Source organism: Gossypium hirsutum, chromosome D12 (assembly GCF_007990345.1).
Source record: "Gossypium hirsutum isolate 1008001.06 chromosome D12, Gossypium_hirsutum_v2.1, whole genome shotgun sequence".
NCBI lineage: Eukaryota > Viridiplantae > Streptophyta > Magnoliopsida > Malvales > Malvaceae > Gossypium > Gossypium hirsutum.
This window is the reverse complement of record NC_053448.1, coordinates 33,404,645-33,422,482: the sequence shown is the minus strand read 5'-3', so window position 1 is coordinate 33,422,482 and position 17,838 is coordinate 33,404,645. Positions and strand designations below refer to the sequence as shown.

The window sequence follows — 17,838 nt, the reverse complement described above, 5'->3', positions numbered from 1 at the left end:
ATATTATTTAGCCTCTAATTAAATCTTTACCATTTTTGGTGATTTTTTACAGTCACACAACTGTTGCTGTCTAAACTATTTTATTGCTAAATGTACTCTTTCATAATTTCACTTTTTCACTTTTGATCACAATTCAATTCAAAATTCACTTTTCCATTTCTAAGCTGATATTCAATTCAATTCCACGCCTATATTCATTTTTCAATTACACTTAGTCAATTTCTTGATGAACACTTCGGAATAATAACAGATACTCGGTGGATTCAGCACATAGCAACCACCTTATTAATCAATGATGTTCGGTGGAATCAACACATAGCAACCACTTTACTAATCAATGATGTTCGGTTCACATAGTAGCCTGCACATAGTACTACACATGTGACCATTACCATTCGATACACGTAGTAGCCTGCACATAGTACTACACACGTGATCGAAACTATCCGGTACGCATAGTAGCCTGCACATAGTACTACACATGCGACCTATCATTCCAGTACACGTAGTAGCTTGCACATAGTACTACACACGTGACCATCACTTTCACTTTTACATAGTGGCCTACACACAATCCGTGCCACACATGTGATCATTTCTGTCATTTCATTTGTATCCCTTTTTATTCCAAAGGTTCACTCGGGAATTTTTTACTTTTTCTCACTTTTCTTTTTATTGATCAATTTCAATTTCTCGTCTTTCTTAATTTATAACAATACATTTAACTTCTATAACCTTCACACTATTCATTCCAGTCCAAAAATCATACTTTGGCAAAATTATGTTTTTGCCCCTAAAATTTCACAAAATTACGATTTTGCCCCTAGACTCGTAAAATAATTTTTATTCAATTTCCTTGAGTTTTAGGCCTAGATGAACCATTTTAAAAACTATAGCAGTTCACAATACTCACTTATTCACACACTTGTGACATATTTTATAACTTTTACAAATTAATCATTTTAAGCATTTTCATCGAAAATTACTTAGTACAAATCGTTTATCACACTCCAAACATTCTTATTCTTCCATAAAACATCAAAATACATGCATATCATTCATGGGTAAATTTTTAAACACAAACCCTAGTTCAAAACAATGGTAAAAGTAGGTAAATCTTATTACGAGGATTTCAAAAACGTAAAAATCATTAAAAACGTGGATAGAACGGACTTACAATCGAGCTTGGAAGCTTGAAAAACCCGAGTCATGGTTTCTCCATGAAATTTTCGGCCTAGGGGTTGAAGATGGACAAAAATTGGCTTTTAATTTTGTTTTTAATTCATTTTAATAACTAAATGACCAAAATGCCCTTAATGAAAAACTTTGGAAACATGCCTAACCATACCCATTTTTGTCCACCAACTTAACCAATGGTCTAATTACCATATAAAGACCTCAATTTAAAATTTCATAACAATTGGACACCTCTAACATATAGAACTCAACTTTTGCACTTTTTACAATTTAGTCTTTTTGACTAAATTGAGTGCCTAAACGTCAAAATTTTCGAACGAAATTTTCATGACATAATTTTGTGAAATCGTAGACCATAAAAATATAATGAAAATAATTTTTTTTCTCGTCGAATTTGTGGTCCCGAAACCACTATTCCGACTAGCCCCAAATTCAGAATGTTACAAGTTTCATATGGTTTGTCTTAGTATGAAATCTCAGGGTGTAACTGAGGATCAAATCAAATTACGTGATTTTCCTTTTTCCCTAGCAGACCTTGCTAGGGAATGGTTATTTTATTTACCTCCTAGATCTATCAAAACCTAGGCTGATCTTTACCATTTGTTTCTCAACAGATTTTTTTCCAGCATCAGGCGCAGCTGAATTAAGGAGGGAGATTGTTGGGATAAGGCAAAAGGAATTTGAGTCTCTTTACTACTATTGGGAGTGATTTAAGAAGTTATGCGCAAGTTTCCCATGACATAGGATAACAGAATAGTCACTTCTTCAATACTTCTATGAGGGCTTGAAGTCCATGGAAATGAACATGATAGATGGAGGGGTATTGGTCAACATGACCCCCTAATAGGCAAGGGACTTGATATCCACGATGGCTGCAAATACTCAGCAATTCTGAGCCAACTCTGAACAACTAGAAGGGTTCAACTTTAGAAGGTAAAGTCGAAACACTTACTAATATCATGAATTCTCTTTTTGCAGTAAAAATAGGACCAAACCTATAGTGTAGAATTTGTGCAGCACCCGAACATACAATTGATGCATGCCCTAGTTTGTGTGGCAATACTATGACCCATTTGGATACTGTAGGGAACTTTCTTGAGCCCCTCCAAAGGCGATATGGCCCTTACTCTAATACATATAACCCAAGATTGAAAGATCATCCTAACTTAAGTTGTGGGGCTAACCTACAGTATAACCAGCCATACCAAAATTGATTTCCACAACAAACACAAGATTTAGGTACCTCCCTTAAAACCATGGTAAATAAATTAGTAGCTAATGTGTTTAATTTCCAACAACAAATACAATGGCAAATTGTTTATTTTCAAAAGAGAATAAAGGATTTTCAACAGAAAACAAAGGCATCTATAAAAGAATTGACCACCTCAATTGAGAAAATAAACTCATAGGGAAAGATGTCGTCACAAACGGAACCTAACCCAAGAAAAAACGCAAATGCAGTGACATTGCAAAGTGGAAAAGAACTGGAATCGATTCTTGATAGAAAACTTGATCAAGATTCTGCTCAGAAAAGCAAGAGAACGATGAACAGGTCTGAACGAAACCTCATTTGCTCATAATTCAACCTCCGTTTCCAAGACGGTTGAACCAACATCGAAGAGGTAAGGAGGAAAAAGACATCCTCGAAACATTCAGAAATGTCGAGATCAATATACCATTTTTGGATGTCATCAAACAAATTCCACGATACATGAAGTTCCTTAAGGAGCTTTGCACCAACAAACGACAATTGACTGGAAATGAAAGAGCAAGTGTTGGTGAAAATTGTATCCATGGTGTTGCAGCAGAGGAAGCCAGTAAAATGTAAAGATAGAGGCATGTTTGCAATATCATTCAAAATAGGTCACTTATGAATTAAAAAAAAGCAATGTAGATTTAGGGGCCTCCGTAAATGTAATGCATTTTTCTATTTATGAATCACTTAACATGGGTTTTTTTAAGAAAACAACTGTTAACATTCAATTAGCGGACAGGTCTATTGTGCATCCCGGAGGTGTCCTTGAAAATGTATTAGTGAAAGTCAACAGGCTTATCTTTCCTATGGACTTTTATGTGGTAAAAATAGAATAGGGTAACGCTCCTGGGTCTTCAAACATCTTGTTAGGGCGACCTTTCCTTAGTACCACAAATACTAAAATTGATGTGCGTAGCGGAACCCTCATGATAGAGTTTAACGGGGAGATGGTGAAGGTTAACGTTTATGGCACTAATAGGCACCCTAGTGAAATTTTGAACTTAAATCGTGTTTGACATAATTGACTCCTTAGTAGAAGAAACTTTTGAGTCACTTCATGAAAGTGAACTTGAAACATTGTTTGATGATAATTTCAATTCAAAACCAATTTGTGAATCTGTTAATGAATTATTTCCTCATATGAACACTAAACTTCTACCTTCTGTTGTGCAAGCACCAAATTTCCAAGACCATACAATCGGAAAAATTCGTCTGGAATAACCCCAATACTAGTTGGGTCGTCAAGCTAACGAATTTAAACAAGCGCTTGTTGGGATGCAACCCAATTTTATTTTCTTTATTTTCTTGCATGTTAACAAATTTTATTCTCTCTTCTTATATCTAGGAGAATCAAGGAAACGAAAAATTAAATTTGGAAACGGGTGGCGAAAACAGTAACAAAAATAACATGGTGAGTGTTCTAAACCCTTTCTTTTTCATCATATTTATTAATATTATTTTTCACATTGAGGGCAATGTGATTTAAGTAGGGGGAGACATTCCTCATTATTTCTATTGTTTTATCTGTTGTTTCTTCTATTGTGTTACTATTGCTGCTGCCTTGTGCTTGTTTTGCCCACATTTATTTTTTTTAGTATATCCTACCCCTTTTCATGCCCAAGATTTTAACTAATAATTATCCATTGTATGACCTGCAAGCATGATTCTCATCTACTGAGTTAGTTATGATTTTACTATTTTGATTTCATCTCCGTTGTTTTAATTCTATTAGGCTAAAATAATTATGATTAATGAATTTAATCATATCTTGCTTATAGTAAAATCGATTAAGTCTAAATGCAAAGAGGACACTTAATACGAATGTATGCTAAATTTATTTTCATGACTGTTAGGTAGTTGCCAAAACTTATTTTTGACACTTGATTGGTTTTCATAGTCCTCCAACATTAAAATTTTATTTCTAAAAAAAAGAAAAAAAATCTGATGACCCCGTGGTTATGAGCACAAGCTTACAACGTGACTGACTGAGTAACCGGGGTAGGGTGCTTGGGTTGTCATCCTACTTCACGTAAAAAGGTTGTGCGATGTGTTAGGTAAAACTCCGCTAACCAGAATTAAACAAAAAAAAATTAAGAGTGTGTTGGGCTGAGTAACCGGGGTGGGGTGCTTGGGTTGACATTCCACTTCGCGTCAAAAGGGTCAAAACATTCTTAAACCAAAAAATATATATTATATAATAAATTAGGAGTATGTTGGGCTGAGTAACCGGGGTGGGGTGCTTGGTTATCATTCCAATTCGCATCAAAAGGGCCAATGCACTCTTAAGCATTAAAAAAATAATAAAATAAAAATAAATAAATAAATAAAATGAAGGGAAAAAATAATTACATTTCGGACTAAGCATGGAACAAATAGGGTGTCTTGGTAAGTTTAGTAAATTACTTAACTTTTATGAAATAATCCAAGTCGATTTAATTTTTGTGTGTTTAAGTTGGAGTACTTTTCGGTTTTACTTAAAGCAAGCTAAAGGCTCTCTTTATTTTCATATGCATTATGCCTAATTTTTATAAAATTGTGGAGTGATACTTCTTTCATGGTAAAATCTAAATTACACAATGGAATAGGAACCATACTTGAGGGCAAGCATGGGCTAAGTTGGGGGGAATATGATAATACTCTAAAATGACATACTTTTATGTGTTAATTACATATATATTTTGAGTACGATCCTACTAATTTGGGTTGTTTATGGTTTTTTCTCTTGTAAGGACTAAATTGAAGGCAAAAGGAAATTTGGTGTCAAAAAGTATGAATTTAAAGACAAAACAGGTCAGTATGCAAAATAAGGAAGAAATGGTGCCAAAAATACAAAGTGTGGAAGACTTAGGGAAAAAATTCAAAAAAGAGATTTATGAACATAAGACTTTATTTAAATTTGAATTTTATTTTTAGGATTATTGTTAGGATTATTATGATATTGTTTAGATTTAATTTCAAATTATATCTTTTAAACATTATCATCTAGAGTTTAAATAGGAACAAACTAGGTTTTTATGTACTATAAATAGGGGATGGAGTGACATGAATATTCACTCATCACTTCTGTAAAACACTCTTTCCCCCTAAGGCTCTTAGCCTTTTGTTTCTTTTCTTTTCCAATAAAATTTCATTCTATTAAACTTGTGTTTTTTTTTTCAAAAAGCATGAGTCACTAAACTCATCTAACCAAAGGTTATGAAGACTCCTCCAAAAGAGTTCATGAGGGTTAGAATCCGCACTTAGTCCTTCTCAACGAGTATTCATCATTTCTTCGCATTATGGGACTGACGTTTCTGTCCATATACTTCCAAAAGAAATATTTCCATCTTGTACAAGGAACAACCACTTTGTATGTTTTGGAAAGGTTGCATAGTCGGTTCGCTAACTTACTGTGTCAAAGGTTGTCGAGCCCAAAAGACGAAATAGCGTGGCATTCGCCATTGAGAAACGATGATCTAGTGTAAGATGATCCCACAAAAGTGACGGTTGGCTAGAGTCAGGTTCCTCTAGATCGTAAGGCTATAACCTAAGTGGAGCTAGTGGTTGTAGGCGTCCTCTTCCACTATAACAGGCTTATTAGGTCATGAGAAGGATCACCTAAAAGCCGATGATTGAACCAAAGGAGGATTGAGATAACAAGAGGCTGGAATCTCTCAATTGGAAAATCTCTTTTTCTCAACTTTGTTTCTTTTTATAATTGCAATTTCAATTTATTTAGTTTCAACTAGTCTATATTTTAAATTCTGTTTTTTTGTTTTTTGTTTTTTTTCCCAGGTCAGTATTTTTTGTTAGGCACGACTGTGCCTATGATCTCGAGAAACAAGAAGCTATAGCGATCTAGCCCTTGAGGATTTGACCCTACTCCCGTATACTATTTATTTTCGTTATTTAGGGATAGGTTATTTTTTGTGCTTCGAACGACGCACCAGAAGCTAAGCATTTTTTAAACAAAGACTCATATTTATATAATTAAAATATTCATATTTTTAACTGGGATAAAATGTCATAAATCCTTGTACTCTTCGTAAATTTGAGATTTAGTCAATGTACTTTTATTTTTGGGTTAGTCCTACATTTTAGATATCAAAATTTAGGTTCAGTTGTTAGCATTATTAAAATTATTTTGTTAAATTCATGTTCATTATAACATCATTCTTTAGTTACATGAATATCGAGTATTTTTTTATTTAAAAATATGACATTGACAAAATTGATAAAAAAAAATTAACAATGTTAACAATTGGACTTGATTTTCAAATCTAAAAAGTAAAGTGACTAAATTCTTGAAAATAAAATTCAGGGACTAAATTCTAAATTTGTGAGGAGTACATAGACTTATGGCATATTTTAACCTTTCTACTATAAAATTTTATTATTAATATATTTATAATTGTAATAAATGTTTATTATTAAAATATTAATATTTTAATATTTTTGAAGAATATTATTTAAAATTATTATTTTTAAAATTTATTATTAAAATTAAATTGAAACATTAAATAATATTTTAAATTAATAAATTATATTAATAATTTATTATTTGATTAGATATAATAATTAAATATGTCTGTTTAATAAGATTGAAAATTATAATATTTTATCTTAATATTTTATTAATTTTAAATATTTTTTAAAATAAAAATAAAAATTTATTATTAATATAATAAAATTAAGTTTGACTTAAGGTAATTTTTATATAAAAATAAAATCACTCATAAATGAGCTCTTTTCTAAAAAATGACTTATGCTTTTAAAAAAGGTAAGTCATTTTACAAAAGCTTATTTTTCGTTGACATGTAATCATTTTTCATTGAACAATTTGTTTTTCATAAAACAAACACAAGAAAATATAAAAAGAAAAAACGTTTTTCAAGAATTATTTTTAGTGAAACAAATGGAGCATTTGATGCAAAATAAATATATTTAGAAAAAAATAATTTATAAATCTTTCTTATCACATCATATATGGTCCCTACTAATTAAAAATAAACACAATTATCTTTTTTTTTTCATATCATTCATGATCTTTCTTTACCAATTGTACATATGATGTGAAAGAAAAATAATGTATTAAATTAATTGGAATATGGCAGTTCTATGCTACTTTCTTGTGTTACCGTTTTAACGCTGCATAATAATTATTTAATTTCCCAAATTGCATTGTTACAAAATTAGTTCAAGCGAGGGGAAGAAAGTTCGTAAATACAATTTTTCTATTTTTAAAAATTCAATTTTTTAAGAAAAAAGAAAAATTTGAATTCAAACTCATCTCACAAATAACCCTAAAATCAACAATGAAAACCAAACACAACCTTAAATTAACACACATATATGACTAAATTGTTCAATATTTATTTTCAATTGAATTTAAAATTTTAAAAATATATATATGTATGACAACCTCAATAAGGACTCATTTCTAGTAAAAGCAATAGCAATCACTATGTCCGAGGATTTACAACAAATTGTCCGACAATTTTAATTATTATTGAGAGTTTATATATTAAATAGAAATTATATTTATTACATAGCATTTGATAATTGACATCTAAAAACAAATAAAATTTCATATTATTATTAATAATAAATTATGAGAGTTACATTGAACAAACTGCCAAGTCCATACCAAACAATATAACAATTGAGACGAGGATTCAAAAAGAAAAAAAAAGTAGGAATAAATTTTGAGACACCCCACCACACTGGCCAGGAATTTTTAAGTCAAAATATTCTAAAAGAATCAATAATAAAATAAAAGTATGTAAAAAACAAAGAACAACGTGGTCAGCCAAGCCTCTAGCCCTCTTAATATCTACAAAACCCGGCCCCATCCTACACGATAATTTGCCTAATACAATGCCAAAATTTTGTGCATTGCTTTCATGATAAAGCAAATCTTCATCATGAAAACATATCCTCAAAGCATTCAACCATCACAACACAAGCCTTTTGGCAACAGGCGTTGCAAGTGAGATGAGTGATGAGCCAATGCTCCTTCATTATCTGAATCTTCCTAGTCATCACAATTCAACCCACAAATTTCTAATACAGGACCATCTTTCGAGACGAATGGGTTTATCCGGACCCACATAAGAGTCAAAATAGAGGCCAGCAGGATTGACCACACCAAAATAATGGTTGGCATCCGGTCTTCTTTTCCAAGTAAACCTTTGAGGAAGGGATAAAGGTGGATAATAACCCAAAGGGCAAAAAATAGTCGCCCAAACAAGGGGCCCCAGGAATCGTACCCGTTATTGATTGCATCTGAGACTCCAACCACGACACCAACTACGTTTATGATCAACAAGGTGGTGGGAGGGATTAGCAAGGATGTCCACTTGAAGAGGTATAGCTCAGAAAATTCACCATCATCAGCTGCTTTAGAGGTCACAGTGAAGCTTGTGCTGACACCAGCCAGAACCTTTAGTAATCCCTGAAAGAGGGCGAAAAGATCTGATGAAACACCTCCAATCACCCAGAACTGCTCATTTCTCCACCAGTCATCGATTCCAACACCACCCCACTGCATCTCAAGGATACCAGTTACAGCAATTGATACAAAGAGAGCCATGAATACAACACCGGCATAGTTGCTAATCTGCGAGTGAGCCGGAATTACAAGTTAGATAAGGCCCTATTAAACAAGTTAAAATTCAACAGACACCATATATAGGTGGAGACATTTGTATACAATGAAAACCAAAACTTGTCAAAGAAACTAGCCACAAGTACCCTAGCTCTCCCTTCTGAGGTTAGCAGGTGCAAATGCTACTTAAAAAGTACACAAAAACTTATTACAGATAGGAAAGAAATAACTCAATTATCCAGATCAAGATATTACGGCAGGGTCAACAAATGACTAGCACATCTAGTGCTTCAATTATGATGCTGGCATGGGCACATGGACAAATTTCAGGTTTTGAACAGTTATCAATGATTTAATATCAACTCAAAACAGGTAAAAATGCACAATTTGAATGCAAGTACAGAGCATAAAACAAGACAAAAAATGAGTTCTTACCTCAGGAACAATAAATTTCCCAGTAAGGAGACAAATAGCCGGAAGGGTGCAGTAAACAAGCAAGGGAATAGAGGTCCAAGGATATACGACCGAGTTTATGTAGGAAAATCGTTCCAACCATTTCATCCCACCCCCATATCCATACCAAATGGGACAATGTCTGCTCAAGAAAATTTCAACAGATCCAAGAGCCCATCGCAGAACTTGGTGTAGACGATCTGAGAGATTAATAGGAGCTGAACCCTTAAAAGCAGGTTGTTTAGGCATACAGTACACAGATCGCCAGCCATGACAATGCATCTTGAAGCCAGTCAGGATATCCTCAGTCACAGAGCCATATATCCAGCCAACCTGATTTGCAGGTTCAAAATTTTGATGATTATGAGAGAGAAATAAATCACAAACTTGCCCATATTAAATATTCAGATAGCGTTTTCAACATTTTACTTACTTCCTTCCCCCATTCTGTTTTATCTTCATAACCGCAACTTATGACTTGGATCGCTTCGCTCAGTAATGATGGAGGGATTGCATTTCGAGGGCCTCCACCATTTTCTAGAAGAGTGGAAGCCACAAAAACAGGAGATTGACCAAATTTCTTCTCCAGTTTCATCTGTGATGCCTCAGATGACTTCTGAGAGATGGAGTCTGACAGTAGCACAAAGATTTCTGGTTTGGAACGTTTAATTCAAAAACAAATAAGAAGCATAGTAAGATTATGGGGACTCTCAGTTGCCCCCTCATACGTAAACCCTTACCTGAAATTCCTTCTTCAATGTTTTCAAGAGCGTGTATCTGCTTTGAAGCTTCCCTTTGCTTAGATTTCTTCACTGTCTTCTTTTGCTTCGTTTTCTTGTTCTTTCTAGAACAACAGCAGAGACAGCAGCACCATTTCGGTAAACAATTGCAGGTCTTGCCAGGAGGCTTCTTGGTAACTGGCGCATCATAACCATAAAGTGCTTGCCTTCTGAAAACACACCCTGTTCCAACATATATCGGTCCTTGTATGCCATCTAATCCTTTCACGTTGATCTGGTTTACTTTTACAATATTAGGTTTTGAAAGAATAAAGAAATGACAGGTAATTAGAAGGGAAGAAATTAAATAAGCTTACATCAAAGAACACAACATTTCGATTTCAGTATCTATCATGACGATCAATTCCATCAAATCTTTGAGGAAACTGTACATAGCAAACTTTCTTCCCTGATATTGGATCCATCAGGAAACACATGGCTTCTCTAAGTGCTTAGCTATTGTTAATATAGTGATCACAGTCAACGTTCAGAAGATAAGGAGCATTTGAGAGAACTGCAGAGACTCGTATCTTCAGTAAAAAAAAGAAAGGTTATAAGTTTTGAAACAATGTGTTGTATGCCAAAGGATTATGAAAAAAGAAAAACGAACTTGTGCCTTACCAAAGCATTCATGGCCCCAGCCTTTTTATGATGTTCAAACCCTGGTCTCTTCTCACGAGAGACATAAACTAGGCAAGGTAGCTCATTTCCCTCCACATCACGAACACCACTATGACCTAGGAAAACCTGCACACAAAAGGCATCAAAGATAACTCACAAGCTACATTCATATATCACAAATAAAATAAACAAACTCGATTTCCAAGCAAACATCAATGGTGCAAATTTTTCCCAAGATGCAAGGCCACCAAAATAAAATCAAAGAAACTGTTAAATGCAGGTAACAAAGAATGATGCATTTCATCAGGGACTGCATCAGTCTAAAGGTGCCATGATCCCTACAGCAAGTCAAATGCAACATCATCTCACCTGAATCATTCCAGGATGGTCACGAACACTGTTTCCAGGCCAAGGAGTTCCATCCTGCATTGTCCAACCATCCTCTGGAACCTTCTCTGCTGTGGCAACCAATCCATTTATCCTAACTTTAAATTCTTCATACTCTCTCTGCATAATCAAATAATATATTAAAACAAATTAAGCATTCCGTGCTATCAAGAGCAAAAACCATAGTTGCTAAATACAACCTCAGATTAGTTTGAAACTGCAGATTTCAGAACTCAGAATATGAAAGAAAAGAAACAGAACACATGTTACGATGCATGACAAGTCACACACCTTCATCGCTCGCCTTTCCCTAACAAAAGTTGGACGGATTTTGTCTTTTAGATAGTCTATCTTCTGAGTAAAATACCACTCTGGAGCACGGGGCTCAATATTGAATTTTTTACAGAAAGGAACCCATTTCCTAGCAAATTCAGATGTCTCAGAGAGAGCCTCAAATGTGAGCATGGCAGCACCATCATCTGATACATAGCATGCAACTTTATCAACAGGATAATCAACAGCAAGGATGGACAGAACAGTGTTTGCAGTAATCAGTGGAGGTTCTTTCATTGGATCCACTGTACTCACAAAAATGTCTACGCTAGCTAATTCAGACAGTTTCCCTTCTTTCTCATACCTGGGAATAAAGGTAAATTTAGCAAAGAAAGTGGCATCATACTCAAAATAGCATTAAGGTAATTAAACATATATGTGAAATCTAAATTCATGTCAAAAAATCATAACACATCAAACATGAAAAGCAGTAGGCAACATCCAAACCTCAAAAATAGTCGATCAAGGTATGTTTCACGCTCTATAGGGTACCATTTTGGGAATTGGTCTAGAATCCATGAAACAGCAAACCATATTTCACAAATTACAGAAGTCAACCACAAGCCATAAGCATCTCTGACTGGGTGTAGAAGCCTATAGTGAAAAAAGAGACCAAGAATTGCAAGACGAACTATGATAACCAATCTATATGGATTTATTTTGCTTGAAGGAATGGGTAACTTTCTTGAAAGCGGTTGTCTGCCTTCATCCATCCTGAAAAGACAAACCATTTTTTTAAAATGAGCAACTACTTTATTGATACAAAGGATACCATTCTTCAAAATTCCAGGAGGAAAAAAACTGCCTAAAAACTGTCAGTGTTCATAGATAGTAGTAGCAAATTCAAACCATATACTTCAAACAGTCACTTACATTGGCAAATCAGCATCCAGCTCCTCTCCATCAAGGTTTCCACCATCATTCCCTCCTTCATGCCTAACTACCTGAAGTTTTTCATTTTTCTTTTTCTTCCACTCCTCCATCCGATCCTTCCATGAGACACTTCCATAACCATATACTGCTACATCTTTCCTGGGAACCATTGGTCTATGTTGCACTGCAGCAATGGAAATGCTAAGGTCAAGACCAGAGAGATTTTATTCATAAAATGGTAAACAGAAGGATGATGACTTACATGGTATGGATGGATCAGTATAACTCATTGGATGAACTCTATTTCCGTGACCCATAGACGAGGGTACAATGAGGGCATGATGATCAGCAGAAATCTCCAGACCCTTAAACAATAAAAGCATTCTCATAATGCAAATATTACTTGTGCACGGTGTAAAAACAGTGCATCCATAATAGAGGTGTTCATGGGCAAGGTTTGGGTCAAGCTTAAGCATGATATTAATACTTCATGCTTGCCCAAGCCCAGCCTGGCCGAACATGTGGGCCTAAAATTTTGTTCTACTAAAATTTGTAAATGGCTAACCCAAATCCATTTTAGGCTACCATATTATTTTTAAAATTTTTTGAAAAATATAAATATTCATTTTAATTTAATATTTAATAATTTAAATTTTTTTCATTTACTAACATAGGCAACTTAACAATTTTTTAATGTTTACAATATAGTATTATATATTACTATATATTTAATTTTTATGTGTTATAATTACATAATATATATAACATACTATATACATTACAAGATTAGAAAATGGGTCAGGCTGACCCAGGCTCAGACCTTGAATGTTTGAACCCCGAGCCTGGCCCATGTTTTAAACAGACCTAACCCTATTTGCCCAAGCCTATTTTTTGGGCCTACAATTTTGTCCAAACCTTTTAAGGTTTCGAGTGGGCCTTCGGACCTGGGCAAATAGCTCAGCCTTTGAACAAGTTACAAGTCAAATCCATAATATGGAAATTCATATAAATAGAGCTTAAATGAAAAACTAACCTCCTCAACATAGGTCAAGAGAGGAATTTGAGAACTAGGAGGAGAAGAATATAGTTCTGAGTGTGCAGGCATTCGAGAACTATTAAATTGGGAACCACGGACAGCATTAAGGCGTGCAGTGAGCATGGTGTCAGTAACTTGTTGAGGATCCAAAGTGCCATAATCAAACTCATTGTCCAGATCATCTATGTCATCTTCTTCTTCATCACCTTCAACCCTAGGACTACCTGCAGCTTACATCATCCGTTAGACACACTAGTAACTGATTTGTGGCTGCCAATGTATACCCAATCTTGCAGTGAGAATCTGACCTTTGATTCGTTTGTATCTGGTTTTGCATTGAGGGCAAGCTTGGTTTCCCTCTCTTCTCTCATATTCATAGCAGGTTCTGCAGACAGGGAAAGCGCATTCATTGCAGGCAACGAAGGGCTCTCCATCCACTGTAATCTCAATCTCATCTCCGCATATCTGACAGCTTTGGCCACTCAATTCTTTCACAGACTTTATCTGATAAAAAACCACAACCATAAAGAGAGTGCCATCAACACCTGACCATGAAATGTACAAAATGACTAAATACTGAACTCTATAAGCTGAAGAATGGTTCCACTAAATTCAAATATGATTGAATGTACTAAAACCTAACCAGGTGTTTTACATCAAATCTTGACCAGTTACCAATCAAAACTAACAACTTCATTTACATATACTTAAGATATTAAGAAAAAAAGGGCAAAATTTTGCAAAAGTAAATAGAATTGCAGATAAAGGAAATTTATTTTCTTGATTTCTACGTTATTTTAATTTCTAATTATCTACATGTGATGCTGATAGCTTCACAAAACCAGATTCCTCCTTTCTGAGAGTGTTGTAACTTGTGAGTTTCATATGAAACAAAGAACAAGAGGATAAGAGAATGGAGCATAAGAAAACATTAATTAGTTAATCATTCAATGTTTTGCAGTGGCTAAAAGTAAAACCACATATGTATAATGATCCTGAAAAAAGAGATTGAAAACGTTAAAAGCTACTTCATTAAAGATTTATATCAATATTTCCAACAAATGCAGAGTTCACTCAGCATTTTGAATAAATTCACAACATCCATTTGTCAATTTCCAAAGGACTTGGAAATTTCTAAAGAATCCAACAATTTGGTATGGGCAAACAGCTACCCCAGAAACAGAAGCTTATGCTTTGTTCCAAATCGTGCCAAAAATTGCCAGAAGATAAATCTTAGCCACACCTAATAGAACCAGAAATCATACAATTAACAACAACCAAAACAGACCCCCTCCTTCACCGGAATTGACAAATATTGACCATTTTTATGGGAAGGTCTATTAATCAAGTAACACTAGAACAGGCAAACATTTGTATCCCCTATAAAGAAAAACCCCAAATGAAGTAAATGACAATATTAGAGATTTAACGCTCAAGATAGCATGGCAAAGTACTGAATCGTGTGGTTTAAGCTTTTAAAAACCCTAACCTGTTACATCTCTAGTGAACAAAAAAAAAAGCTCCACTTCTCACATTTATAGGAATGCAGTGAGCAATATTTCATGAAGTAGTAAAATAAGCAAATGGGATTCGTTTTTCTTTTTCTCTCTCTCTCTCTCTCTTCTTTTTCAGTGAGATTTCGAATGTCTTACTCTAGCATTTTCATCAGCATTTATCAAGACAAACTCATTTCTGTTGTGAGAACCAGCAATGAGTCGACCTCCGGTGTCCATAACTCAGCACCGCAACAAAAAACAAGAACAACCCAGCTCAGAAAAACTCAACAACCCAGCTCAGAAAAACTCAGTCTCTTCTTCTTCAATGAATGTAGTGAAATATATGAGTACCACCAAATTCCTTTGAAAAGATTTGGTCCCTTCACCTCCCATTACACGAAACCCAAACCGCAGCCCGACTGCGACAAAGAAGCCTTTTATGGTATAACAAAATTATTAAAAAAGGAAAAGGCAAAGGTAAAAAGGAACAAAGACGAGAAAGAGTGTGGGTTTTTTGTTGGATTGAGAAGCAAGCTAAGTCTATTCTGTAACCTGGTTGGATGCTTTGGTCTCAATCTAAAATGGCATATTTCATAAGGACAGTGTTGAAATATGGAAACGTAACAAAGAAGGAGATGACAAATAGAACATCATACAACTCATCTAATTAGAGAGAGAAAGAAAGAAACCCAATAAATTTAAAATTAAAAAGTGACAGAGAAAAGGGTTACTCGCAAAGGTGATGGGTCCAGAAAAAGATGGTGGTGGCGCCGGCTGGGGGTATTGGGCAATGGCATTTCCCCCATAGCCCCCAACAAAGTTGGTAGATTTTCTTGATAAATTAAAAAATAATGATAACAAGTTTAATGTTTATTGTTCAAAAGCTTTGAGATAAAAATAAAAGTAAAATTGTGTACTTGTGTTTTTTCAGTTTAGAACTCTATCAGAAAATGAGGAAGAAGAATGTGAAAGAAATAATATTTAAAAGTGCTTTTTTTTTGTACGGATTAGGTTGACTGTTGACTGTTTAGTTGTTTCTGCTTAGGATTTTTCTTCACCATTTTCACTTTTTTTTTCTGTTCCCTTTAATGAAATTTAACTTTTATATTTATTACACAAAACAAAAGATGTTTATTTTACTAACCAGGAACTTCCGAAAATTTAACCATAATTACTTAATTAAAAATGAGTATATAATATTAGAACTTGTGTCACCCATGAGCGAAAAATAATATTTTATAAGTTAAAAGTATGCTTAAAGTTTTTTAATTTTCCTACCTTTAAATTTTATTCTCTTTATTTTTTTTTTAGAAATTTGGTCATTATCTTTACAAATTTCAAAATATAAGTTTAATTATTAACACAATTAAAATCATTTTGAAAAAGATTAATATATAGTTTACCCCTAAACTTGTCCAAAAATACTTACTTGATACCTGAACTTTTTTTGTATCTTAGTTGATATTTAAACTTGTATTTTGCCACGTACTTTGTCACAATTTGTTAATATCGTTAATTTTTTAAATGCTAACATGTAGCTTACCCCTTGAACTTGTCAAAAAGTATTTAATTAGTACTTAAACTTATACAAAATATACCTAGTTGGTACTTGAACTTGTCCAAAAAGAACCTAGTTGGTACTTGAATTGATCAAAAAATTATACTTTTTAAAATTTATTTTTTTTAATTTTTTTAATTTGTGTCTGTCACATCAACACAAACAAACTGTGTTATTATAGAGATACCAACCTAAGTGAGAGAATGTAAGTTCAAGCATCAACTAGGTACTTTTTAGACAGGTTCAGAAGGCAAACTACATATAAACTATTTCGAGAAATTTGTTGATGTAACATTGTGTAATAAAAGAAATACTCACTTAGTAGCCAAGTAACAAAAAAAATGGCGTTCTAATTTACCTGATTGTAACAAAAAAATTTAATTCTGTCAATAATTGAACTTGCATTTTTAAATCTAAAAAGTAGAAGAACTAACTTCCTTGAAATAGAAGTAGAGAAACTAAACTTCAAATATGCAAAAAAAGTATAGGGATCTAGAACATATTTTAACATGTTTTATATAAATTTTGTTGTAAGAAATAATAATATTCTCATTAAAAAGCTAATAATTTTTTTTTTATTTGAGAAGGTTCTTTTTCTTTTTTGAAAGAAATGGCCCAATAAGGCAGGTATCAATTAACAACTTAGGGCGTCATCCAACGCAATCCAATGAATGACATTCAAGTAGCCCAAATTAGACAACCCATAAACATTCTAATGAAGAGACCAATGGGCCAACTTATGTGCCACCCAATTAGCCGAGCTATGAACATACTGAAAAACAACCAAATAGGAAAAAAGAGAGAGAGCTAAAACCATGGGAAAAATACCAAATAAATAAGTATAAAAGTTTTATATGCAAAATATCCGAGTACTCCACCATTCGTCGAGCCCATGCCTGAACCTCGAGTATTATCTAAAAAGTCATAAAATTTAAAGTAGTGAACTTTTAAAGCCCAGTGTGAGTCTTACTTAAAATATAACAGTGAATAAATCACATAATTCAGAAAGATAATAGAAAGTACACAAACAAGTCAATTTCACATATATTGATATGCATGGCAATATAAATGAATTTTTTTTCAGAAGTCAAAGCGTAGTTTTCAAAAACGTTCATACCCAACTCCGCTACACACCATAAAAGAGTTCTCCCAGAACTCATCCATCCATTAACACACCAATATTGTGGACAAGCCACTAGATAATGTAGACAAGCTGCCTGATACAGATTATTGTGGACAAGCCACCAGAATTGTAGATATATTG

At 33.7% G+C, this 17,838-nt stretch overlaps 1 pseudogene; it reads right to left on the bottom strand.

Moving 5' to 3' along the window:
* Positions 1-8,001: 8,001 nt before the first annotated feature.
* On the bottom strand, positions 8,002-15,968 carry LOC107945298 (cellulose synthase A catalytic subunit 2 [UDP-forming]-like; annotated as a pseudogene).
* Between the last annotated feature and the right edge of the window lie 1,870 nt (positions 15,969-17,838).